Source organism: Canis lupus, chromosome 9 (assembly GCF_048164855.1).
Source record: "Canis lupus baileyi chromosome 9, mCanLup2.hap1, whole genome shotgun sequence".
NCBI lineage: Eukaryota > Metazoa > Chordata > Mammalia > Carnivora > Canidae > Canis > Canis lupus.
The window spans coordinates 26,112,612-26,138,749 of record NC_132846.1 but is presented as its reverse complement, the minus strand read 5'-3'; the positions used below and the strand labels follow the sequence as shown (position 1 = coordinate 26,138,749).

At 35.5% G+C, this 26,138-nt stretch overlaps 1 long non-coding RNA gene across 1 annotated transcript in view; it reads right to left on the bottom strand.

Annotated features, from left to right (window-relative positions):
- LOC140639908 (uncharacterized) overlaps positions 1 to 25,642 on the bottom strand; it is a 29,749-nt gene extending 4,107 nt beyond the window's left edge. Inside the window, exons 1-6 of the long non-coding RNA XR_012036560.1 lie at positions 25,516 to 25,642; positions 21,286 to 21,445; positions 18,888 to 19,061; positions 14,462 to 14,563; positions 11,931 to 12,133; positions 601 to 663 (exon numbers count right to left, since the gene is read on the bottom strand). This is a non-coding gene — a long non-coding RNA (uncharacterized lncRNA). The remainder of the gene's footprint in view (positions 1 to 600; positions 664 to 11,930; positions 12,134 to 14,461; positions 14,564 to 18,887; positions 19,062 to 21,285; positions 21,446 to 25,515) is intronic.
- Between the last annotated feature and the right edge of the window lie 496 nt (positions 25,643 to 26,138).

The window sequence follows — 26,138 nt, the reverse complement described above, 5'->3', positions numbered from 1 at the left end:
TAATTCCATTTAAAGAATAATAACCTTCTATCTATTTTTAAGAAAAATAAAATTTGCCAAAAATAATTAAGCAAGAAAGTGGTTTTTATTGGATATTATTCCCACTTTTTGTTATATCATTGATTATTACATTTAAAAGACATTAAGAAAATCAATTAATAATACGGTTTAGGTGGGGGGAAGAGTTTCATACTGTTTCTAAAGCCTGTATCCTGAATTCATTTCTATGCCACAATAAAATGTTGTGATTGACTGAGTATTACAACTCTTAGGAGTGCAATCTAATGGGGCAGAGGGCAACAACTGGACAAGGGTCTTCCCTGTGAAGTCTAAACTCCACTCTTTTCCCTGGAAGAGAGGCAGAGTCAAACCACCACAGTGTTTCCTTTCTTGGAGAGTTCCCCCACCTAATAAAATAGAAAGATTGTAACAATATACCATAAGGAGAGTAATGTGAATGTGGTCTCTCTGTCTTCAAATATTCTACTGTACTCATCCTTCTTATTATTACGATGTGAGATGATAAAATGCCTACACAATGGGTTGGAATGAAGTAAATGGTATATAGTCATAGTGATATAGGGTTAGGCTGTTATTTACCTTCTGAAAATATGTCAGGAGAAGGATCATTTGCCTCTGGACCCTTAGTTGCTCCAGAGTAACCTAAAAGGCAGAAAGCAAAACTGTGGATAAGAGGGATAGCCACATTCTAGGGATTACTTCACCTTTCAGTTCCCAGCCAGCAGAGTACAATCAAACATATCTTTGCTGGCAAAGTTCTCAAGAAACAACTGATACAGTTCTACTACTTTAACAAATGCTGGGTTTAGATGGTGGAGTGTTTAGATGGAATACTGGTGAAATACACAGGTGCTTTCTTTTTAAACCAAAGGGAGCATTTAATACCATTGTTGATGTATTGTTTAATATGTATTCTTCTTTCCTCTCCCTCCATCACACTACCCACACCCCAACATACATACACCATTATTTGTGGCCCACCTCAGGTTCCATGAATCAGAATTTTGATAGATTCAACTGAAGGAATCTGACATTTTATTAAGGAAATAAAAATTTGAAAATCCACTGCTCCAAGCTTTTAGTAGACAATAGGCTATCTGCCTATGAATTTTAAGAATTTTTTTTAAAGATTTCATTCATGTATTCATGAGAGAGAGAGAGAGAGAGAGGCAGAGACAAAGTCAGAGGGAGAAGAAGGCTCCTTGCAGGGAGCCTGATGTAGGACTCGATCCCCAGACCCAGGATCACACAATGAGCTGAAGGCAGACACTCAACAGATGAGTCACCTAGGTGTCCTTCTTAAAGGTTAAATTACCACCAAACACAGAATGAAAGGATTATCTTACATCCCTAGTTAAGTTCTGAGAATATTATAAAATTTACATAATCAATGAATAACCACAATTTAAGCCATAACAGAACCAAATTTATTATATAATCTTAATGACAATACTACATATATTGACTTTATGTAAGTTTTCCCAAATAATAAGATGCAATCATGTAATCATAGTTCTTTAAGTTATCAGAAATGTGAACGCTTATGTCTATCCTATCCACTAACATCTAACAACTGATAAGTGTAGTCATTTTATTTTGCACATTTAAATGTGATCCCATCCTTTTACCCATCCGTTGTCCACTATCAGTGCAGTACTCCTAAATGAGCAACCTTAAAATGTTCTTTTAAAAATTTTAACATCATGAAGTTCATTCTATTTATTACTACATATGTTTTGAGTGAGTATAAAAATGGCTGCTAGCAGCTATTCAAGGTTTAATAAAACAGAGCGATTGGGAAAATGGTTTAAAGTTCACTTGATTTGACTTGATTTAGATAAATGGGATAGATTAAAAAATTAAAAAGGTGATTTTTATGTTTATGTGAATTGGCAGGAGAGGTGAAAGGTAACTGACCTGTTTAACCTTTCTGTAATAGACTGATAACATGTTGTAGTTGAATTAATACTGGCAGGCACAGGAGGCTCATAAACACAGGATGATTTGAACCCTTAATATTAGAAAAGTAAATGGCACTGTAAAAACAAACTCTTTTCAACTTTTAAATTTAGAACATACAAACGATTAATAAATGAAAAACATGCATTATACATAAAGAGACCAAAACGTTGCATTAAGAAACAGTCTGCCTTGTGGAGGCGGGGCAAGATGGTGGAGGAGTAGGGGTCCTCAACTCACCTGGTTCCACCAGCTTACCTAGATAACTTTCAAACCATCCTGAACACCTACAAATTCGACTTGAGATTTAAAGAGAGAACAGCTAGAATGCTATAGAGAGAAGGGTTTTTTCACTTCTAATAAGACAGACACACCTGAGAATTAGCACAGCAACCCCTCTCCCAGAAGATCAGCTGGAAGAACAAGGGAATAGCAAGTTCTTGATCAAGCAGCACTGGAAAGCTCCATTGGAAGTTGAGGGATTTACAGTATATAGAACCAGAGGGTACCCCCTTCTATTTTTTTTCTTTTTTTCTTCCCTTTTCCAGTACAACTCGTTTTTATATCACACTCTAAATTCCCAATTTTTTTCTCTTTTCCCACCTTAACTACAATAGTTTACCACCTCTTCATTTTTAAGATTCTTCCTTTTTGACTTTCATATTTCTACAATTACAGGTCCTAGATATATTTTCCACTTCCAGATTCCCTTCAACATACTTAATTTTTGGAGATCAAGATATGTTTTTTTTTGTTTTGTTTTGCTTTGTTTTGTGTTGTTTTCTCTACCTCACTGTGTTCTACAATGGCAGAAGTTAATACTTTCTAAAACATGACCAGCATGCACCCAGAACCAAGTGGTATATCATGCTGGTTCATTCTGTGAGATTCCTCATTCCCATTCTATCCTTTCTTTAATCTCATTTATGTTTTGGTGGTCAATGTTGGGGCTTTCTACAAGTATTTCTGGTTTATATAAATTTGGGACTGAGCATCTTCTAACATACAGAACTTAATATACTCAGAACCAAGAGGATCACCCTCTAGAACTCCTCAGGTAGATTACATTCTCCCTTCACTACAACTTCGTCATGACCACCATCTCCCAGTACTCCCCTTTATTCTTCTCCTTTTTTTTCTTTTTTTCTCTTTATTCCTCTTTACTTTTACTTTTTTCTCTTCTTTTTTGTTTTCTCTTCTTTGGGATTCTTGGCCTTTTATATTTTACTACTTTGTTTTAAAATTTCTTTTTCACTTTAGTGGTCTATTTTATTTTGTTCTGATCTTCGTTTTCAGTTTCTTGTCTCTGACTTCAGCAGAATCATCTAGGGTGAAATTTACATAGTTTGTGATTGATATTCTTGACTCAGCCTGCTCATACAGCCACTCTGCACTGGACAAAATGACTAAAAGGAAGAACCCACCACAAAATAAATAACCAGAAATAGTATTCTCTGCCACAGAGTTACAGAATCTGGATTACAATCTGATGTCAGAAAGCCAATTCAGAAGCACACTTATAAAGCGACTGGTGGCTCTGGAAAAAAGCATAAAGGATTCAAGAGACTTCATGACTGCAGAATTTAGATCTAATCAGGCCAAAATTGAAAATCCATTAAATGAGATGCAATCCAAACTGGAAGTCCTAACGATGAGGGTTAATGAGGTAGAAGAAAGAGTGAGTGACATAGAAGACAAGCTGATAGCAAGGAAGGAGGCTGAGGAAAAAAAAAGAGAAAAAAAAATGAAAAGACCATGAGGAAAGGTTAAGGGAAATAAATGATAGCCTCAAAAGGAAAAAAAACTATGTATAATTGGGGTTCCGGAGAGCACCGAGAGGGACAGAGGACCAGAAAGCATATTTGAACAAATTATAGCTGAGAACTTCACAAATTTGGGGAGGGAAACAGGCATTCAGATCCAAGAGATAGACAGGATCCTTCCCCAAAATCAATAAAAACCAATAAACACCTCAAAATTTAATACTGAAACTTGCAAATTCCAAAGATAAAGAGAAAATCCTTAAAGCAGCAAGAGACAAGAGATCCCTAACTTATATGGGGAGAAATATTAGATTAACAGCAGACCTCTCCACAGAGACCTGGCAGGCCAGAAAGGGCTGGAAGGATATACTCAGGGTACTAAATGAGAAGAACATGCAGCCAAGAATACTATATCCAGCAAGGCTCTCATTCAGAATAGGAGGAGAGATAAAGAGCTTCCAAGATAGGCAGAAACTGAAAGAATATGTGACCACCAAACCAGCTCTGCAAAAAATATTAAGGGGGACCCTGTAAAAGAAAGAGGAAGCCCAAAGAAATAATCCACAAAAACAGGGACTGAATAGGTATTATGATGACACTAAATTCACATCTTTCAATAGTTATTCTGAGCATGAATGGGCTAAATGATCCCATCAAAAGATGCAGGGTTTCAGACTGGATAAAAAAGCAAGAGCCATCTGTTTGTTGTCTACAAGAGACTCATTTTAGACCTAGGACACCTCTAGCCTGAAAATCAAAGGTGAGAGAACCATTTACCATTCAAATGGTCCTCAAAAAAAGCTGGGCTAGCAATCCTCATATCCGATAAATTAAATTTTATCCCAAAGACTGTATAGTAAGAGATCAAGAGGGACGCTATAGCATACTTAAAGGGTCTATCCAACAAGAAGACTAACAATCATGAATATTTATGCCTTTAATGTGGGTGCTGCCAAGTGTATCAATCAATTAATAACTAAAGTAAAGACATACTTAGATAATAAAACACTAATAGTGGGAGACTTCAACACGGCACTTTCTGTAAATGACAGATCTTCTAAGCACAACATCTCCAAAGAAATAAGGGCTTTAAATGATACACTGGACGAGATGGATTTCACAGATATTTACAGAACTTTACATCCAAACTCAACTGAATACACATTCTTCTCAAGTGCACATGGAACTTTCTCCAGATAGACCACATACTGGGTCACAAATTAGGTCTCAGCTGATACCAAAAGATTGAGATTGTCCCCTGCATATTTTCAGACCATAGTGTTTTGGAACTAGAACTCAATCACAAGAAGAAATTTGGAAGAAATTCAAACACCTGGAGGTTAAAGACCATCCTGCTAAAAGATGAATGTGTCAGCCAGGTAATTAGAGAAGAATTAAAAGGATTCATTGAAACTAATGAAAATGAAAAAAGAACCATTCAAAATCTTTGGGATACACCAAAAGCAGTCCTACAGGGAAATACATCACAATACAAGCATCCCTCAAAATATTGGAAAAAACTCAAACACACAAGTTAATCTTGCACCTAAAGGAGCTGGAGAAAGAACAACAAATAAAATCTACACCAAGCAGAAGAGAGTTAATAAAGATTTGAGCAGAACTCAATGAAATAGAAAGCAGAAGAACTGTAGAACAGATCAACAAAACCAGGAGTTGGTTCTTTGAAAGAATTAATAAGATAGATAAATCACTAGCCAGCCTTATTAAAAACAAAAGAGAAAAGATGCAATAAAATCACAAATGAAAAAGGAGAGATCACCACCAATACCAAGGAAATATAAACGATTTTAAAAACATATTAGGAGCAGCTATACACCAATAAATTAGGCAATCTAGAAGAAATGGACGCATTTTTAGAAAACCACAAACTACCAAAACTTGAACAGGAAGAAATAGGAAACTTGAACAGACAAATAACCAGGGAGAGAATTGAAGCAGTCATCAAAAACCTCCCAAGACACAAAAGTCCAAGGCCTGATGGCTTCCCAGGGGAATTCTATCAAACGTTTAAAGAAGAAACAATACCTATTCTACTAAAGCTGTTCCGAAGGATAGAAAGGGATGGAATACTTCCAAACTCATTCTATGAGGCCAGCATTACCATAATTCCAAAACCAAAGACCTCACCAAAAAGCAGAATTATAGACCAATATCCCTCATGAACACTGATGCAAAAATTCTCAACAAGATACTAGCCAGTAGGATCCAAAAGTACATTAAGAAGATCATTCACCATGACCAAGTGGGATTTCCCCCTGGGATGCAAGGTTGGTTGTTTCAACACTCGTAAAGCAATCAATGTGATAGATCATATCAACAAGAGAAAAAACAAGAACCATATGATCCTCTCAATAGATGCAGAGAAAGCATTTGACAAGATAGAGCATCCATTCCTGATCAAAACTCTTCAGAGTGTAGGGATAGAGGGAACATTCCTCAGCATCTGAAAAGCCCCAGCAAATATCATTCTCAATGGGGAAACACTGGGAGCCTTTCCCCTAAGATGAGGAACATGACAGGGATGTCCACTCTCACCACTGTTGTTCTACATAGTACTAGAAGTCCTAGCCTCAGCAATAAGACAACCAAAAGAAATAAAAGACATTCAAATTGGCAACAAAGTAGTCAAACTCTCCCTCTTTGCAGATGACATGATACTGTACATAGAAAACCCTAAGGACTCCACCCCAAGATTGCTAGAAGTCATACAACAATTTGGCAGTGTGGTAGGATACAAAATCAATGCCCAGGAATCACTAGCATTTCTAAATACTGAGACTGAAGGAAGAGAAATTAAGGAGTCAATCCCATTTACAATTGCACCTCAAAGCATAAGATACCTAGGAATAAACCTAACCAAAGAGGTAAAGGATCTATACCCTAAAAACTAGAACACTTCTGAAGGAAATTGAGGAAGACACAAAGAGATGGAAAATATTCCATGCTAATGGATTGGAAGATTTAATATTGTTAAAATGTCAATGCTACCCAGGGCAATTTACACATTCAATGCAATCCTTATCAAAATACCAGGGATTCTCTTTAGAAAGTTGGAACAAATAATCTTAAGATTTGTATAGAATTAGAAAAGACCTCAAATAGCCAGGGGAATATTGAAAAAGAAAACCAGAGCCAGGGACATCACAATGTCAGATTTCAAGTTTTACTACAAAGCTGTGATCATCAAGATATTGTGGTACTGGCACAAAAACAGACACATAGATCAATGGAACAGAATAGAGAATCCAGAAATGTCTCTCAACTCTATGGACAACTAATATTCAACAAAGCAGGAAAGACTACTCACTGGAAAAAGGACAATATCTTCAATAAATGGCGCTGGGAAAATTGGACAGCCACATGCAAAGAATGAAACTAGACCATTCTTTTACACCATACACAAAGATAAACTCAAAATGGATGAAAGATCTAATTTTTTTTTATTTTTTTTATTTTTTTTAAGGTATTTATTTATTTATTTATGATAGTCACAGAGAGAGAGAGAGAGAGAGGCAGAGACACAGGCAGAGGGAGAAGCAGGCTCCATGCACCGGGAGCCCGATGTGGGATTCGATCCCGGGTCTCCAGGATCGCGCCCTGGGCCAAAGGCAGGCGCCAAACCGCTGCGCCACCCAGGGATCCCATCACTCTGAATTTTATTTATCCAGTCTTATTCTGTCTGGAAAAGCTTCCACTTTCCAATCCTGGTCCCATCTACCATTGATCGTTCTCCGACTACACTATCCCACTTAGATCCCATCCTTTGAGCTTTTCTTGCATTTGTTTTTCAGTGCCTTATGGTTTAGCACTTAATTGTTCTCTATTTTTGGTTACAGTTGTTCACTGAGAAGCTCTAAATTATAGCAAAACAAAATAGTCAACATGAGAATTATGTTTTGGCCTCAAGCCCAACAGCTTATGAAGATTTCCAATAATGATTCTCAGTAGTCATTTGATCAGCTCACTGTATTTTTGGAGGATATGCTTCAGTGTCATCAACTTTGATACCAAGATCTCATTCTCCTTTGAATGCAAAGTAAATCAGTCTTGTCATTGGTTCAGCCAACTTCAGCCCCTTTCCAGGAGACCCTCCCATTCTAGAAGCTATAGAGCATTGGATTATAGACCCAATGAATCATAAAATCATCAAGACCAAGGCTAGCTCCACTGAGTTGTTCTTCATACTCTGCAGAGCCCATTTCTCTGTCTCCTGTTTCTCACTTAGGTAACTATTCAGAGCACCATTCAGGCTAATGATCAGGTTGTTACTGATTTGCCCCCAGACAATGGCATAATCTCTGTTGCCTGAAAAAAGACAGTGAAATGTCCTCCTTATTTTTATTGTGAAATGTCTCCCTTATTTTTATTGTGTCTCCCTTATTTTTATTGTACAGGAAAGCCTCAAATACAGACTTGAAGAACATGGTTCTTTCAGAATTTCACACAGCAGCTTATACCCATGGCATATACCAGCTTCCAGAAAGTCTAGGTGAAGACTGCCTCAGACCATGTTGTTAAAGCTGCCTCATTGTGCAGTACCTCACACATTCCAAGATAGAATTCTCTCTGAAAACTCACAGTCTTGCCCCCGACCTCCATTCTTATGTCTCAACCTATTCACTTTATAAGTCTACACATACCACTTTTCTATGAGGCATTTCAACTTCCATGTAAATCAGAAGTAAACATAGTCTAGGTGTCAGGAAGATAGGTGAGAGCAAGTCATTACTCATTTCTATAAGCCATTCTTAACATTCAACTATCCCAGTGCAAAAGAACTTCGCTGCTACAATGTACAAAGAAATATTTACAAATGAGTGTTATCAACTTAACAAGGTTTGTGTTGTTGCATATACAATTTTTTAATCTCTTAGAAAAGAAAATACTTACCTTGCTCAAAAATTCACCTGGAAATTATTTTCATGGTACAATGTCATCATCATGATTTTTTTAAATTTATTTTTTATTGGTGTTCAATTTACTAACATACAGAATAACCCCCAGTGCCCGTCACCCATTCACTCCCACCCCCCGCCCTCCTCCCCTTCTACCACCCCTAGTTCGTTTCCCAGAGTTAGCAGTCTTTACGTTCTGTCTCCCTTTCTGATATTTCCCACACATTTCTTCTCCCTTCCCTTATATTCCCTTTCACTATTATTTATATTCCCCAAATGAAAGAGAACATAGAATGTTTGTCCTTCACCGACTGACTTACTTCACTCAGCATAATACCCTCCAGTTCCATCCACGTTGAAGCAAATGGTGGGTATTTGTCATTTCTAATAGCTGAGTAATATTCCATTGTATACATAAACCACATCTTCTTTATCCATTCATCTTTCGATGGACACCGAGGCTCCTTCCACAGTTTGGCTATCGTGGCCATTGCTGCTATAAACATCGGGGTGCAGGTGTCCCGGCGTTTCATTGCTTTTGATTATCTTCTCCAACAACATCAATGAGAAAAACAAGCTTTCTGGCTTATACTGTTCTTTCCTCCATGGTAATAACATTTCACATATATTTTAGGATGCTCTGCTTTGCAACATCCCATTTTCTGGAGCTAGGAACATATCTGGAGTAGAGTGGACATTCGCAGTAAATATTTTTGAAATAAATAAATGAATAAACTCTGTCAGTTAGCCAGGTGCACCATAATAAAATATTACAGACTAAGCAACAGAAATGTATTTTCTCACAGTTCTAGAAGCTAGAAGTCCCAGATCAAGATGTTGGCAGGTTTAGTTTCTCCTGGAGCTCTCTCTTCTTGGCTAGTAGATGGTAGCCTTCTTGCTGTGTGCTCACGTGGTCTGTTCTCTGTGCACACATCACTGATGTTCCTTTGGGTATCAAAATTTCTTCTTCTTATATCACTAGTCAGATTGGATTAGGGCCTACCCTACTAGCTTCATTTTAACTTAATCACTCCTTTCCAGGCCCTATCTCCAATTACAGTCACATTCTGAGATATCAACAGTTAGCACTGCAACATATGAGTTTTAGGACACAATTAAGCCCATAACATGAACTATCAACATTTATACCATCCACTCAAATGTTACGATTATAATATGAGAAGCAGATACTAACTTCCTAATTAATATAATTTCATTACTGTTTGGTCAATATGCAGGCATATTCTACAAGAAATATTAACTATTTCAACAGAGAAAAAATTCAGTAAATATAATGAAAATTTAGTCCAAATGCCAATGTGCATGCAAAGAAACCAGTTAATGGTTTTTAGCAGTTTTCATAAGAACCCTTTACAAGTATATTAAGAAAGTAATCCTGGGAGAAATTGTGAAGAATGAAGAATACTAGACAAAAGTGGAAAGTGAAAACAAAACTCTAGGGCATCTAAACCCAAGGCAACATTTATAGCTCAGAACTTAATTATGTGCATGGGTTTAGTAAAAAAAAAAAAAAAAAAAAAAAAAAAAAATTCCTGAAAACATTGGGAAAGAGAAGCAAAATCCTGCAGTGCTTAAAAGCAGCCACAGGGGAGACAGCAGACCTGTGCCTGAATCCCTGACCTACCATACCTGGCTGTGATTTGGAGAGCTGTTTAATCTTTCTGAAACCATTTCCTTTTCCATAAAATAAACAATGATTGGAAATTAAGGAAAGAAGTTAAGGGAGGAGTTTGCATAGTGGCTAGAAAACTATGAATATTCAATGAATGACAGTGAAAAAGAATGGAATGTTTAGCATTCCATTTAACTTCCATCCATTACGCCATGCTAACATGATTATGGACATGTGGTTCATTTGACACATATGTAGCTCTGTAGCACAGGTACAGAGCCAGAGATATAACAGATTGAATCATTGTCTTCAGCAGCAGCAGCAACAACAATCTTTGTATGTGATTTATATGTATTGAAGATTTACTCTGTGACACAACATTCTTGAGGTTTTTACATGTTCTAATTTAATGCCATTTCTCTCTCTCTCTCTACACACACACACACACACACACACACACACACATACACACCCCTATGAGGTAGTTACTACCATCATCCACATGTTATAAATGAAGGAAAGCGATTTTCCCAATGTCATACACTTATCTGCAAATTAAGTCTTTATAATTACAGACCCCGAACTTTGGCTCAGCATAGTTACTGAACCAATATTCAGATTGAAGCATAATAAGCCAACCACAAAGTATATTAATCAGATTATTTAAAATGTCCAAGTTTAAAATATATCTAAATTCTCTCTCTATTGGAAATTTTAAAAAAGTCAAATGTTTTCTCTTGTGTCATATTTTACAAAGAAAACATATCTCTCAGACAGAAGAGTTCACTTTGGACACATACTTAAGAAGGTAACTAATCTAAAGCTCTTTCACTGAATTGGAATGGGCTATGGGACAATCCTCCTAGAGGAACTGCCTTTGCTATTCACCTTGAATAGAACCTTTGCACTAATAAAGAGATAGCTAGTCAAAGAGAACCCACACCCTTTCTTCTTGCCATCCTTGTTCACTATTTGGAAAGACAAGATGCTCGGAGAGGCATGAATGAGCTTGTCAATTGTCACTATGATAGGTAAAGCCAAGAGCTTCTCAGAGGTGTTGAATTCAAAAACTCTGAAACAATAGGTATTAATTTAATTCCTAAATTAATTGTCCTTATTTTTTAGGCCAGGTTTAATTGAGTTTTCTCTTAAAGAGAGCTAAAAACTTCCCTGAATGACCCAAGTTTGCTTCTCTGTTCAAAAATATTGACTAATCAAATGCGAATTAATGGTGATAACTCTGTATATTGATTGATTTTTCTCTCTAATTCACATACAAGCTTTCTATATTCCTTCCTGGGGAAAAGTAGATTATAATTTTAGAAAAGAGAATATGGAAAATTGTTCTTACACAAAAACTATTTTTATATATGATTAAATTAACAGAAAGGCCCTGGGCAAAAAATGAAAAATTTCAGCAAAAATAATTTCATAGATGATGTGAAAATTTTCCATGCAGCTCTAATTATGAGTATATTGCCCATAAAACAATTGTCATTTTCCTTTTTTAGGTCAATACCATGCCACAAAATAAAAAGCAAAGAATGCCTCTTGCCAATATTTTAGATAGTTTTGCTAGCAAGAAATTTAGTTTTGTATATACTGTCTCATCATCAATAATATAAGAATCCACTCTACCTTTCTGCAAAAATTGTCACACAATATATTCTCAGTGCAAACTGTTCAGAATTCGAAGGCTTGGTTGCCTATGAAACGTGTGTAATGATACTGCTGATATTCTCCGTGGCGCTTATTATCTCTGAAACACTTTCCGAAGTTTTCAAGCTATCATCACAGAATGACTCGACACCATGGCCTCTGCACCATCATTGAAATTTCTTCTAAGGGCAATAGAAAGAAGAGAAAACATTCAGAAGCCAAAAAGACATTCTTTTTCCCCTAAGAGGTTTAAAACTATCACAGATTCTCAAGCAGAACTGGGCACACGCAAATACATAAAAGTGGAAACGCATCACAGATTTGAAGTGTATATCACCCAAAAGCTAAATAGCTATTTTAATGCAAACATTTAATATACATTAGACACCCATGAGAATTTTCATAATTTACCACTTTCAAAAATGGTAGACTTTCTTTTTCCCCTCAAACCCTTCCCAAACTACATCCATGGTATACTGTAATATCCCTGAAGATAGGTAATGTGCTGTAATACAAAATAAAATGTTATGTGTTCACCTGTCTGCAACTGAGGTTTTAGACGTTTAGGATATATTCTTTTATAACTCTCTGAGTTTGACAACTCTTTATCAGGAGAGATTTTCCTTTATATTATGATTATATTTTCCTATTACATATTCAAACATAATTTCCTTTATGTTAATTATGGCAATACTAGCTGGCAGTTTGAGTGAATTGAGGCCTGCCAATAACCATGTGAATGAGATTGAAAGCTGATTCTTCAACCCTAGTCAAGTCTTGAGATGAATGCCTATCTAGTCGACAGCTTGACTATAACCTCATATGAGACCCTGAACCAGAATCTCTCAGCTAAATTGCTTTAGAATACTGAAACTTCAGCAGCTGTATGGGATAATAAATACATTAAGCTGCTAACTTTTGAGGAATTTGTTACACAGCAACAAATAACTTATACAGACAAAACAGGAACTATTTCCTTGGCCATATTACTTAAGAATAAATTAAAAAGGACTTGATGACTGATAATCACATTATAGCATTCACAGTTCATGGTGAATGGGTATTGGTAAAAAAGTGTTTATTTTAGTCTTCAGATTTGATAAGAATCAACATGTCCTTTTGTCTTTGCACAACAAAGCCCCAAGGTAATAAGGTATTATATGTTTACTTTTCCATCTAGTTGGTTTTCTGCCTATTTATCTATCTACCATCTATTTTTTAATCTATCTATCCATCAACTGATCTAAATTTCTGTCTAGATATTTGGACCAAGTGAACCCTACCTGAATATTAGTCAGGATTATTGGGTCTAGAGAGGGAAAAATCTTTTTGCATTACTGATTCTATCTTCAAGAGTTTAAATTCTTAATGTACTAATCATTATATAGTGATACTTTATGGTGTTAAGTGGCAAAATCATAGCATAATATCTTGGGCAAACAAAATGAAAAAAAAAACAGTTGAAGATCAAAAATATTCTAAGTAATAATAAAAATATGGCAAATACACCTGATCAGTCTTATTGAAGCAGGTATACTATGGGATCTTTGCTAACATAGAAGGTTTCCTTTAACCAAATCACATTTTATTTAAACTTTTCCTGTTTAAATAATATAAAATGATAATTTTAGATTCATTAATGTTAAAAATGCAGAAAACAAAGCCCTGAATTAATTTTTTCACTGCTAACATTAGCTCTCAATTGTATATTGCAGCATGGCAAGCCAACACAAAACTTAACAGCTTGAGGTACCTGGCTGGCTCAGGGGTTAAGCACCTGCTTTTGGCTCAAGTCATGATACCAGAGTCCCCGGATTGAGTATTGCATTGGTTTTCACTAGGGAGGCTGCTTCTTCCTCTGCCTATTTCTCTGTCTCTCTCTGTGTCTCTCATGAATAAATAAATAAAATCTTTTTAAAGAAACTTAACAGCTTAAAATACTAGCAATGTATATATTATTTCTCATGATTCTGCAACTAAGGCTGGGTATATCTGTTTTATTATTATTATTATTATTTTGTTTGTCTGTTTGTTTGTTTGTTTTGGTCCATAGTCATATGGTCTGACTTTTATCCAAGATGGCTTTACCACTTAGGATGGGCACAACAGCTAGGAATTGACAAGGCTTCTCTCTTTCATCATAGAGCCTCTAATATGCCTAACTTCTTCACTTAACAATGGTCTCCGTGCAAGATTTTTCACATTAGGGCTGACTTCCAAAAAAGAGGAAGCGGAAGCTGTCAGTCCTCTTCAAGGCTAGATGTGAAACTGATAGCTTCCTTTTTCATGAATTCTACTAGTCAAACAAGGCCAGATTCAAGGAGAAGGGTAACAAACTCCATCTCCTGATGTGAGGAGCAGTATGTACATGCAGAGAGGGAAGGAATCAATGGTAACCGTCTTCAGGGAACATCTACTGTAGTCCATCTGACCACACAATTCATAATCCTCCACATGCATAATGCATTCTTTGTATGTATATACAGAAGACATTCTAAGTCCTCCCAAACCTCAGTCCATTGTGGCATCAGGCTCAGATATGCTCAACCCAGCGTCTCATTATCCATGTTAAATGCAGAGACACAGAAATGCAATTCTTCAGGATCAGAGACCTGTGAAGTAAGATAAATTAGCTTTCGTCTCTACCCAATATACAGTAGTAAAACAGTGTATTAGTTTCCAATGTCTTCTGTAACAAATTACCAGAAACTTAGCCGTTTAAAACAACATAAATATATTATCTTACCATTCTGGAGATGAGAAGTCCAAAAACAGTTTCATCAGTTTCATAAAATCAAGGTGTTGGGTGGCCTGCCTTCCTTCTGGAGGCTGTAGGAAAGAATCTACAGCTTTGAATCAAAGCTTTTTCCAGCTTTGAGAGCTACCTGCATTGACTGGCTAGTGGCCTTTCCCTCCATCTTTAAGCCAGCAATGTGATTAATTCAAATCTTTCTCTCCTTCCACTCCCTTCTCTCTCAAATCTCCCTCAAAACCCCTGCTTCCATTGTCACATTCTCTTTACTCTGGCTCTGACCTATTTGCATCCCTTTTAGAGTTTGGCTGACCTGATTAATCCAGGATAGTATTCACACTTTATGATCTTTAATCACATCTTCTAAGTCCCATCTGCTGTATAAGTGAACATAAGATGCCATATGTTGAATAGTTATGATAACTCCCATTTAAGAAGGGGAAAGGAGATGACTCATATCAGTCTCACTAGACCATAGCAATTCTGAAATCCTGCAGGGAATATTTCCCAAGTTTTCTCTGTTCCAGAGTCAGTATACAAGGTATTTCCTTGGCTGGGGTCTCTGTATGCTCTCTGCAAGGTTTTGCGTGGCTCTTTAGTTCTTCCTGCATGTTGTTGGTCCTACCCTCTGAGATATTTTTTTTTCTTTTTCCATATGAAATGGTTTGTGCTTTCAACTAAATAACTTTCTCAATCTGTTTCCCGCCCATAGAAGTTTTCAAGCCCAAAGATTTTTTTCCTTTTTTTCTGCCTCTATCTCTTTAAGTCCACATTTGTTGGCAATTTGACCAATAAAATTCTCTTGAAAACACTGTGGATATTCTATAAGTCTTAGTGGGTTTTATTTCACTAGATCAAAATTATACTCAGATCTTTTTTTGAGGCAAGATCTTTTATACTTCATTTTGTGAGATATGGTGCTGAAGATCTGTGACCTTAAGATGGTTAGAAATACCTTTCTCTAGATAAGAGGTTTTAATTCTAGGCACTGCCTTAAACTTTTCTGAGATCTTAACTCTCAGTTTGGAACTGATGCTGCCTGACTCCATGATTTACTACTAGCAGCATCTTGGATTGGGTCTTTGTTCTAAACTCATTTTTGATTTGAAAATCTTTTGCTGTCTGGAGAAGATGGTGATTTAACTCAGAAAATTCTTGCATAGTCTCCTTGACTACGGAAGTATACCTTCTTTATGTCATTTTTCTTCTGTAATATGCTATCATAGGCAGTTAAATGTGGCCAGGTTTAGTTGCAAAACTCTGCCTGGAAATATATGCGTCCAGATCCACAACTTCACCAGCCTCAATTTTTATTTTCCATATCACCAGAGATGACAGTCTCAGCAGGTGTTTCAATAATACCTAACATAGGTTTCCCTGCATTCCAGTTATGTCTTCCCTTCAAATCTCCAGTTTCTTTGCTGCCTTTCAGACCAAAACTAATTCTATATGTTTCAGGGTTTTGTCATGACAGTATCCTACTTTTAGGTACTATTCTATCCCAGTTATCTAATACTGAATAAACAAACCCAAAACTTAGTTCATTTTATTTTATTTTATTTTTTTTCTTTTTTTTTCTTTTTTTTTTCAACTTAGTTCATTTTAAAAAGCTCAATTTATTATTTCTCATGATTCTTCAATCTGACCTAAGCTCAGCTGTGCAGTAAGTCTGTTCCATATGGTATCTCATGGAGCTGGATCACAAAAGATGGTTTCTTCATTCTCAAGTCTCGTGCCTCAACTGGAAAGGATTGTATGGTTTGCAGTTGACCACTCATTTTTCTTTCCCTGTTTGGACTATTCAAATGTCTAGCTTAGGCTTTCTAAGAGTATAGTGATAACAGACTTCTCATATGGTGTAAGATTATGGAAATTGGGGCAGACCTGGTGGCTCAGCTGTTTAGCGCTGTCTTCAGCCCAGGGCATGATCCTGGAGACCCAGGATCGAGTTCCTCTTCAGGTTCCCTGCAGGGAGCCTGCTTCTCCCTCTGCCTGTGTCTCTGCCTCTCTCTCTCTCTCTCTCTTTTAAATAAGATTATGGAAATTGAAGCAGCTGGTATTTTTAAAAGCTAGGTCCAGAACTGACACTATGTCACTTCCATCTCATTTGATTCCTCAAAAAAGTCAAAGGCCAGCTTAGATTCAAAGGGAAGGGAAGTAGTATATATGACTCTTTCATTTTCTAGCTTCTAATTCGCTCAGATTTTATTTAAGAGAAATATATGTGGTGGATAAACAAAATTGTAAGGAAAACTAACCCCAAAATTCAATCCACCAAGTTTTAGAGAAAGTCCTATTTGCCATCATTCTATTTTACATAACTGCTTATGACAATCATTTTAATTGCTGCCCACTAGTATCTTTTATTTAACTAGAGTCTCGGAGAACACAGTTCTCGTGTATTGAAAATAAACCTGAGGGGCACCTGGCTGGCTCCTTAGAATCTGCAACTCTTGATCTAGGGGTTGTGAGTTCAAGACCCACATTGGGGGTAGAGTCTACTAAAAAAATAATAATAATAATAAATACATCTAAGCAGTTGTTTTTCTTTTTACCTGTAATGTGAGTTTGTTGATTTTTTAAAATTAAGCAACAGCTAGACAGTCTTTCTATTTTATGTTAGTGTTCATGAGAAGCAGGGACTATGATCAATCAAATGTTTCCACTTGGGAGTTTGAATCTTGAAATTGTGAAGAAAGAAAAGAAAGAAAGAAAGAAAGAGAAAGAAAGAAAGAAAGAAAGAAAGAAAGAAAGAAAGAAAGAAAGAAAGAAGGAAGGAAGGAAGGAAGGAAGGAAGGAAGGAAGGAGAAAAAGAAAGAAAGAAAGAAAGAAAGAAAAAAAGAAAAGAAAAGAAAAGAAAAGAAAAGAAAAGAAAAGAAAGAAAAGAAAAGAAAAGAAAAAAGAAAGAAATTGTAAACTAAAATCTCAAGATGGTAAAGATAAAGTCTCAAGTGGAAGTCATTTTGGTGACAATTCAATTCAAGGGCCAGTATGAAGAGTTTAATGGTATATGGCAGTAGTAATGTCCTAACCAATGATTTCCATGACAAGACCTTAAGCATGACCTATGCTACCAGTTTCCACTAGAATTGACCTAATTTCTGAACTTCCTACCTTCTTTTTCAGTTTTGCTGAACAACCCAATAATCTTCCAAATTATTTTCTGCTTGAGTTACTAAAGATAAGTTTTCTTAGCCTGCAACCAAGAAGCCTAACTAATACACATGCTTAATCACAGTTTAACCCAATTTTATGTATTAATACAAAACCAGAGTATATCCAAGATGTTTCCTTTAATAGCTACACATTGTTCTCCAAATATTATTAGTATATTCTCTAACCGGTACTCTATTGTACCAGCAGAGCCATTGCTAAACTGTGGTGAAGATTTTTTTTTTACAAATCTCAACGGTTTTATTTATTTTCAAGTGTCCTTAGATGAAAAGACCTCAACAGCTATTATGAACTAGTGATCAGCAGTAAGATGTTAAAAAGAAGCTAACCTTTGGCAAGTCCTATAAACTCAAAAACAATAATGAAAAACCTTTGTTTATTTAGACATTCAGTAAATTAATTATTAAATTAGTAGAATTTTCTGGAAAGCTAAGTATGTATCCTTTCCCTTCAAAAGCCAAAATATTATTATTTTTATTATCATTATTACTTATCATTTATCTTGAAGTATTTGTTGAAAAGTACACCAGTCATAAGTATTTAGGTCAGTGAATTTTCACCAAATGATCACATCTTATAACCAGCACCAAAATAAACAAGCAGGCTGTTAGAACTTCACAGTAACCTTTGAGTAATCCTTGAATAATCCTTGGTTACTTTTTTGTGTCTGATTTTTATTTCTATGGTTGTTTATTCAATTTGTTTTCTTCTCTGCTTAACTATAATATATGTGAGAAAAGTAGTATTTTGCTCCCTCATTTTTTTTTCACTGTCAAATAGGACATGCTCAATAAATGATTAATGAATGAAATAATATGGTGGGGAGTGGATGGAGGTTATATGAATATTATAAATTCCCTATTACTATTCAAAGAATATTTGATTCCTGATTTTTACCTGAGTCTCTAATAACTAATTGCTATCTTAGTGTCTTATCTATTGGAAACCCTGTTTCTGTACTCATCATATAGTAGCAGTTGTTATTTGTAGACATATATATGTGTATGAACCTGTTGTCTTGTGGTCAGTAGAGACGACTTTTCCCCCCTCCAGGCCCCACTAAATCTGTGCACAGTGAGTGTATTTCAGTTAGTGCTTTTTAACCTTCCTCCAGCAAGTCATTATTTTCTTCAGGTTTCACGAAGTATCTGTTTCCTCCAAGGACTTTTTTTTTTCCTTAATTCCTAAATTTTAAATTAAGTTGAAAAAAGTAGAATGTAAGTTAGAAAGCATGCTTCATAGGAAACATTCTCATTGCAATAAGTGAGTAACAGAACCTCTTATTATTATTGTGATATTTTTTCTGATGCCGTATTATCTTTTCTGATTATTTCCAGTACTAATACATTCCATACTGGCAACACCAGGTAAATAGTCACATATGTCAAAAGTAAGAGGTGTACAAGTCACCATTTTATGCTGACTACAAAAATATTATATTGATTCTGTATCACTAAAGCCAAAATGTATCAAAATGCATTACCTCAAATCATTCAGGATTATATTATTCAATCGACTGATTATCTAATTACTCTCTTTGGTAATCAGAACAGATATCCTGGAACCATATTATGCAGTAATTAATATACACTCATGTTAATAACAAGTGTGGCTAACGATTTTTTCATACTTTGTTATTTGACTAATGAGCCCATACCTTAGAGATTTGAATAGAATTTGTTCAATATTTCTGTAAAAAGATTTCCAAAATAAACATATATGCATAGCAGGCATTTCAGTATCTGGGAAGCTGCTTAGTATCTGAGTCCTCTTCCTAATTTTTGGAGACTTCTCTATGAGTCTTGACTTGGTTATATTAATTAATTCTCAAATTCATTTATAGGTCTGTTGGACTTACCTTAGGATTTATAAAGATAGATACCTAAGTATCTGTCTATCTACATATTTATTTATCTACCTATCTATATACTTTCACCTTCTCATTCTATAAAGTTCATTGAAGGTTAACTCTTTAAGTCTTCAAAATATATATTATTTCTATAATTGACCATGACGAAATACCTATGAATTCATTCTCCCAAAACTATATTTTAAATTTCCTTTCCAACCTCAGGGAGTTTTGGTGCTTTACCTAGTAAGGTACATCAAATTGTCATTTCCGAAGGATCTGAGTACTTAATGGTTTTGACTTTTTGTTGTTTGTAGTCAGTGCTGTCATTTTCCATTAGCATTTATTTACCCGTGGTCATAGAAGCATTGAAAGTCCCCTCAGAGACTCCCCTGTTGTGTGGCAGCCAACTAATTTCTCTTTAATAATTAGGATCGATCCAATCACTCCACTCAGTGATATCAGAAACCTTAAAATGTGTGGTCTTCTCCTCAAAGTGAATGGAAGAATTATTGTGTTCCGTGGTGAAAATATTCTCTCTCTGGGAGCTAAGATCTCTAGTCCAGAAGATTTCAAGGTTTTCAGGATAGGAAGCAAACATTCTGTGACTGGATTACTAGGTAAAATAGTTAGAGCCCCTTCCTACCTTTGATTGTTGGAGCCATGTACTCTGGCTATGGGGGAGACACAATCATATAATATTGTGTTTAACTCAAAGTGTATTCTACATCCTATGAAACTATGTCACTTTAAACTGGTATCTTACAACTGCCACCATAAATGACTCCTCAGTAAGCCATTTCATCTTTGTATTAGGTCAACTGTGTCTAGGTGAGAGGGTAAGTAATAAGAACAATTAATTCCACAAGACAATTGTAGCTCATGCTGAGAAATTAGTTTCTTGATCAGAATCAATGCTGTGTAAAATCTCATGACAGTGATTAAGGTACTCTGTGAGTCTGCAGATGGTAGTACTAGAAGCATGATGGGTGTTGAAGGAAAATTCATATTCAGAATATATTTCTATACCAGTAAAGTTAAATCTTTCCTGCTTTCTCATGGTGAGGGTTCAATGTAATCAATCTACTTCCAAGTGGTAGATTCCCTATGTGAATGGTGCCATATAGAAAACTCAGTGTTATCCTGTATAACGGGCAGATTGGGCACTCAGAAGTAGCACTATCAATATTAACCTTGGTAAAAGGAAGCCCATGTTGTTAAAGTTTATATTTCATCCCTACTGTCATGATCTCTTTGTTCATGGGCCCATTGAGTAAGCACTGGGTTAGCTGGGGAAGAGTTTACTGACATTCATAGAGTGAGTCATTTGTCTACCTTATTATCTTGAGTGTCCTCCAAAGAGTCTGACTGTATAGGCATCCACAAGTAAAATAAAATATCTTCACAGTCTATGCCCTTTCAGAGAGTTCCACACATACTTCTTGACCCAAAAGCTCCTTCTTACCAATCATTCCTTCTTTTTTCTTCCAAGTTTGTATTCATCCAGCCAACCCATGAACAACCATTGACAACTATTGTATCAATGATATAATACATACCTCTGCTTATCTCTCAGTCTATGCAAAGTAAAATACATTGTCTAGAATTCTGTCTAGTGGGATGTTACACTTCACTACAGTCTTCCAGGGCCATTGTTGTGGTGACAGTAAATCCTAAGTGTTCATTTCCAGGTGACATGAGCATATTGTCCAGAATCATCTACAAAACAGTATAAAGAGATTTTTTTTCCCCTCTCAGTCTAAGAATCATAAAGAACTCCTCATTGGGACAAAAAAGTGATTGAAAGAGTAGATTGCAGTAGGAGTTGTTTCAAGTAAGTCTGAATCACCTACTCATATAACTCTTTTGTATCTTCGGGATCCACTTAAGCCCAGTCTCTTCTATACTATTTCCACTTGATAATATATTGTTTTTGTTCATGCCCAGCCTTTAGTTTTATAGATGAGAAAACAACAGTTCATGACTGAAAACCCAGACTCCATGGTCACCTGCTATCCCACGGTTAGTATTAAATCTCTACCAAAGCCAAGTAGCAAGTCAGAAGTTGTTTCTCATAAGAATAGTTATCTGCTAAATGCATGAGTTATGTCCAAAATACTTAAGGCTTATATTGCAATTATGCTCTGAATTCTTGCCAGATTCTCCATACAGCATTCTTAGTTGCCACAAATAATTTGAGTATCTTTGGATCTCCAGGATTATAAGGCCCAAGGGGAAAAGCAGATTGCATTGAAACCTGGACTTGTTTCAGAGCCTTCTTTGGGCCTGAAAGAGCAAATTTTCAGGTAATTTGTATATCGGTTAAAGCACAACACACAAATATATGTTTTTTTTTAATTCAAACATAATGCCTCTTTTGTGTGTGTGTGTCTGCGGTAGGTTGTATGAAATAAAGTAAACTGTGTTTCACCTTAAAGGATAAATCTTGTGTTCCAGGCCATTGGTCTTCCAAAAACTTCACTGAGGTGATAAGCTCCTGAAATTTTGTGGCATTTGTCTATGATGCTTTGACTCATATTTGTCTTATTAAGGCATCTAAATTATATACTACTTCCAGCTCATCCAAGCCAACCAGAATAATATCAATTTATAGAAACAATGTGATATTTTATAGAATGCCAACATGATTAAGATCTTTGCAGACTATGTTATGGCGAAAAGCAAAGGAGTAGACATCACTATAAAGTATAAAGTATACATACTATAAAGTATGACCCTGAGAATGTCCTAAAAAAAAAAAAAAAGAAACTTTCTAGTGGTCCTTATAACTTTTTGTATGACAAAAGAATGGATTGGCCAGGTCTATATTTGCAAACCAAGTCCCAAAAGCTGTGTTAATTTCGGCCAGTCAAAATGCTATAGCTGTATTATTGGCTACAAACAGAGCCACCAAATTCATTCTCCAAGATCTATCCAACTTTTGCACAGGCCAAATAGTCAAATTAAGTAGGAATGTGATAAGTATAACCATTTTACATCTTTACAATCTTTGATGACAGTACAGATCTTTGCAATTCTTTCAATGATGTAGTACTGTTTCTGGTTTAATATCTGAGTAGAAAGGGAAAGGCACAAGGATTTACTCTCATCATGGCCTATATACCCATGGGTCACAAAGCTAATGTAGAGATTCTGCCAGTTGCAAAGTTGTAAATAATTTTTTTTAATAATTCTAATTATATATTCATGAACCGGAAAAATTCCTTTAGGATTCATATGCTAACCATCTATGTGTCTATGGTGAGTTAAACTTGGGCTAAGAGTTGAGATTTCCCCTAACTACCATTAGCTTCTGATTTGACTGGTGAACCACAGTGGTATTTAGGATGGAGGAGAAATTTTCTACAGAGCGGGGGTTTCAGAAAAGCAATGAAAGTTGCTGCTATAGGATGGAAAAACTTCCCAGAAGGCATGGACTTCTAATCCATGAGAGCTGGTGCTGTGGTGAATCATCCCAGGATCTTGCATACCAACTCAGTGGCTGCCATGTTGAATGTAGCACACTAGTAAAGGAAAAGAAGTCCCTTCCTCCTGCTCTGATCTGCAATGGCCTTCCAGTGCCCTCTATTGGAAAAGTCTAACATCAAGCCAACTGGCAAAGTAGAAATGTCCAGAAGGTCCAGCTCCAGGATCACAAAGCAAAGCAAAGAAAGGTGAATGTGAAACTGAGAAGTAAAAAATAAATGACTGGCACAGGTGGCAAGGTTAATTGAATGTAAATTGTGTGAATAGATCTCTCATAATAGATTTAGAAAGTAAGAATAGATATATCCCAGGTAAGTAATAACCCAAAGACTCTCATTGCAGTAATTATCAAGTACAGAAAGTAAGCTTCTGTGTGGATATCATTTGATCTCTCTCCCCTGCCAACATGATATTTTATGAAATTTTAGGGTTTTTTTGTGTAACACACACAAATGAAATATCTTTTTCAATCCTTTAGCTTTCAGCCTATTTTGTGTCTTTGTATCTAAAGTGAGTCACTTGTGGACAGCCTACAGTTGGATAGTTTTTTATAAAACCCATATCTGCTTTTAATTTGGAGGGTTTGCTAGACATTTAAGCTAATTACTGATAAACAAAATCTTATTTCTGTCATTTTGCTATTTGTTTTCAATAAGATTTATATATTTTTATTTTTTCAATTCTTATTTTGCTTTCTTTTGGCTAAATGCCCTCTGGTATACCATTTCAATTTCCTTGTCATTCTTTTTACTATATTTAGTTATCTTCTTTAGTAATTGAACTGAGGATTACAATAAACATTAGTGATAAAGGAGTTTTTTAAAAATCACAAATTTGTGGAAATTAAACAACATACTCCTAAAAACCAATGAGTCAAAAAAAATCAAAAGGAAAATTAGAAAATACTTTTATATGAAACAAAACAAAACACAACAAACAAAAACATATGTAATTCTTCAAAGCCAGTACCCATAGGAAAATTTAGAGGTTAAATACATGCATTGAAAAAGAAGATCTCTAATTAATAACCTAATGTTCTACTTTGAGAAACTAGAAAAATGAAAGGCAAACTAAACTCAAAACATGAAGAAGGAGGGAAATAATAAAGATTAAAGACTTTACACTAAAATTTCTCAAACTCTTCAAAAATTTTTTTAAAAACAAAACAGAGAACGCTTTCTAATCATTCTATCAGGCCATATCACTCTGATACCAAAGCCAGATGAAGACAAGAAAAAAACCACAGACAAATACCTCTCATGATGATAATCCAAAAATCATCAATAAAATACAAGCAAACCAAATACAGCAATATATTAAAAGGAGTATACATCACAATCAAACAGCATTTATCCTAGGAATACTAGGATATATGAAAATAAACCATTGTAAAAAACCATGCTAATAGAATGAAGGACAAATCCACATGATCATCTAAATATATGCAGGAAAAGTATTTTACAAAATGTGACATCTTATCATGATAAAAAAAAAAAACATTCAACAAACTAGGAGTAGTAGGATGCTTCTTTCATTGGACAAAAGGCACCCAAGAACATATACTAACATCACACTTAACAGTGAAAAATTGAAATCTTCCCTCCCAAGATGAGGACAAGGATGTCTGCTATTGCCACTTCCAGTCATATTGTACTAAAAGTTCTAGCTAGAGAAATCAGGGAAGTAAATGAAATAAAAGACATCTAGATGTAAAGGGAGGGAAAAATCCTGGTTTGCATTAAACATGATCTTATACATTGAAAATTCTTAAGAATTCACACACACACACACGCACACACACACAATTTAGAGCTAACAAACGAGTTCAGACAACTGGCAGGACACAGGATCAAAATATAGAAGTCAGCTGTATATCTACACAATTTATTTTTATTTATTTTTATTTTTTTATTTTTTTTATCTACACAATTTAATTGAACAATCTGAAAATGAAATTAAGAAAACAGTTCCATTTACAATAGCATCAAAAGAATAAAATGCCGAGAAAAGAATTGACCAAGGAAGTGCAAGACATACACCAAAAACTATAAAGCATTATTGGAAGAAATTAAAGAAAAAATAAACAGGTGGAAAGATATCCCACATTCCTGTACTGAAATATAACATTGTAAGTTGACAGTATTCCCCCAAATTGATCTCCAGATTCAATGCAACACTTACCAAAATCCCAATTGCTTTTTTTGAAGAAGTGCACAGACTGATCCTAAAAAAACATGTGAATCTTAAAGAGACACTAAGCAGTTAAAACATACTTGAAAAAAAGAACAAAGAGTCACACTTACAATTTCAAAATTCATGGGATCCCTGGGTGGCGCAGCGGTTTGGGGCCTGCCTTTGGCCCAGGGCGCGATCCTGGAGACCCGGGATGGAATCATGGAGCCTGCTTCTCCCTCTGCCTGTGTCTCTGCCTCTCTCTCTCTCTCTCTGTGACTATCATAAACAAATAAATAAATAAAAAATTTCAAAATTCACAAAGCTAAAATAACAAAAAGATGGTGATTCTGGTACAAAGACATATATATAGGTAATAGAATAGAATTGAGAGTATAGAAATAAACCTTTACTTATTTGGTTAATTGATTTTCAAGAAGGATGCTAACACCACTCTTTAGGAAATGAGGAAGAAACAATGGATATCTACATGGAAAAGAATTAATATGGATCCCTATCTAACACCACAAAAAGTAACTCAACATAAAGATTTAAATGTAAGATCAAAATAAAAAAATCTTAGAAGGAAACATAGGTGAAATCCTTACAACCTTGGATTAGGCAACAGTTTCTTAAATATGCATCCCTTCGCAATTTTTGCTTCTTCCAATATAGCTGAGGGACATTGCCTTCAAGTTTCCTAGAGGCCATAGTGTGATTGAGGGGACCTTTGATGAACCCCTTATCATTCAGA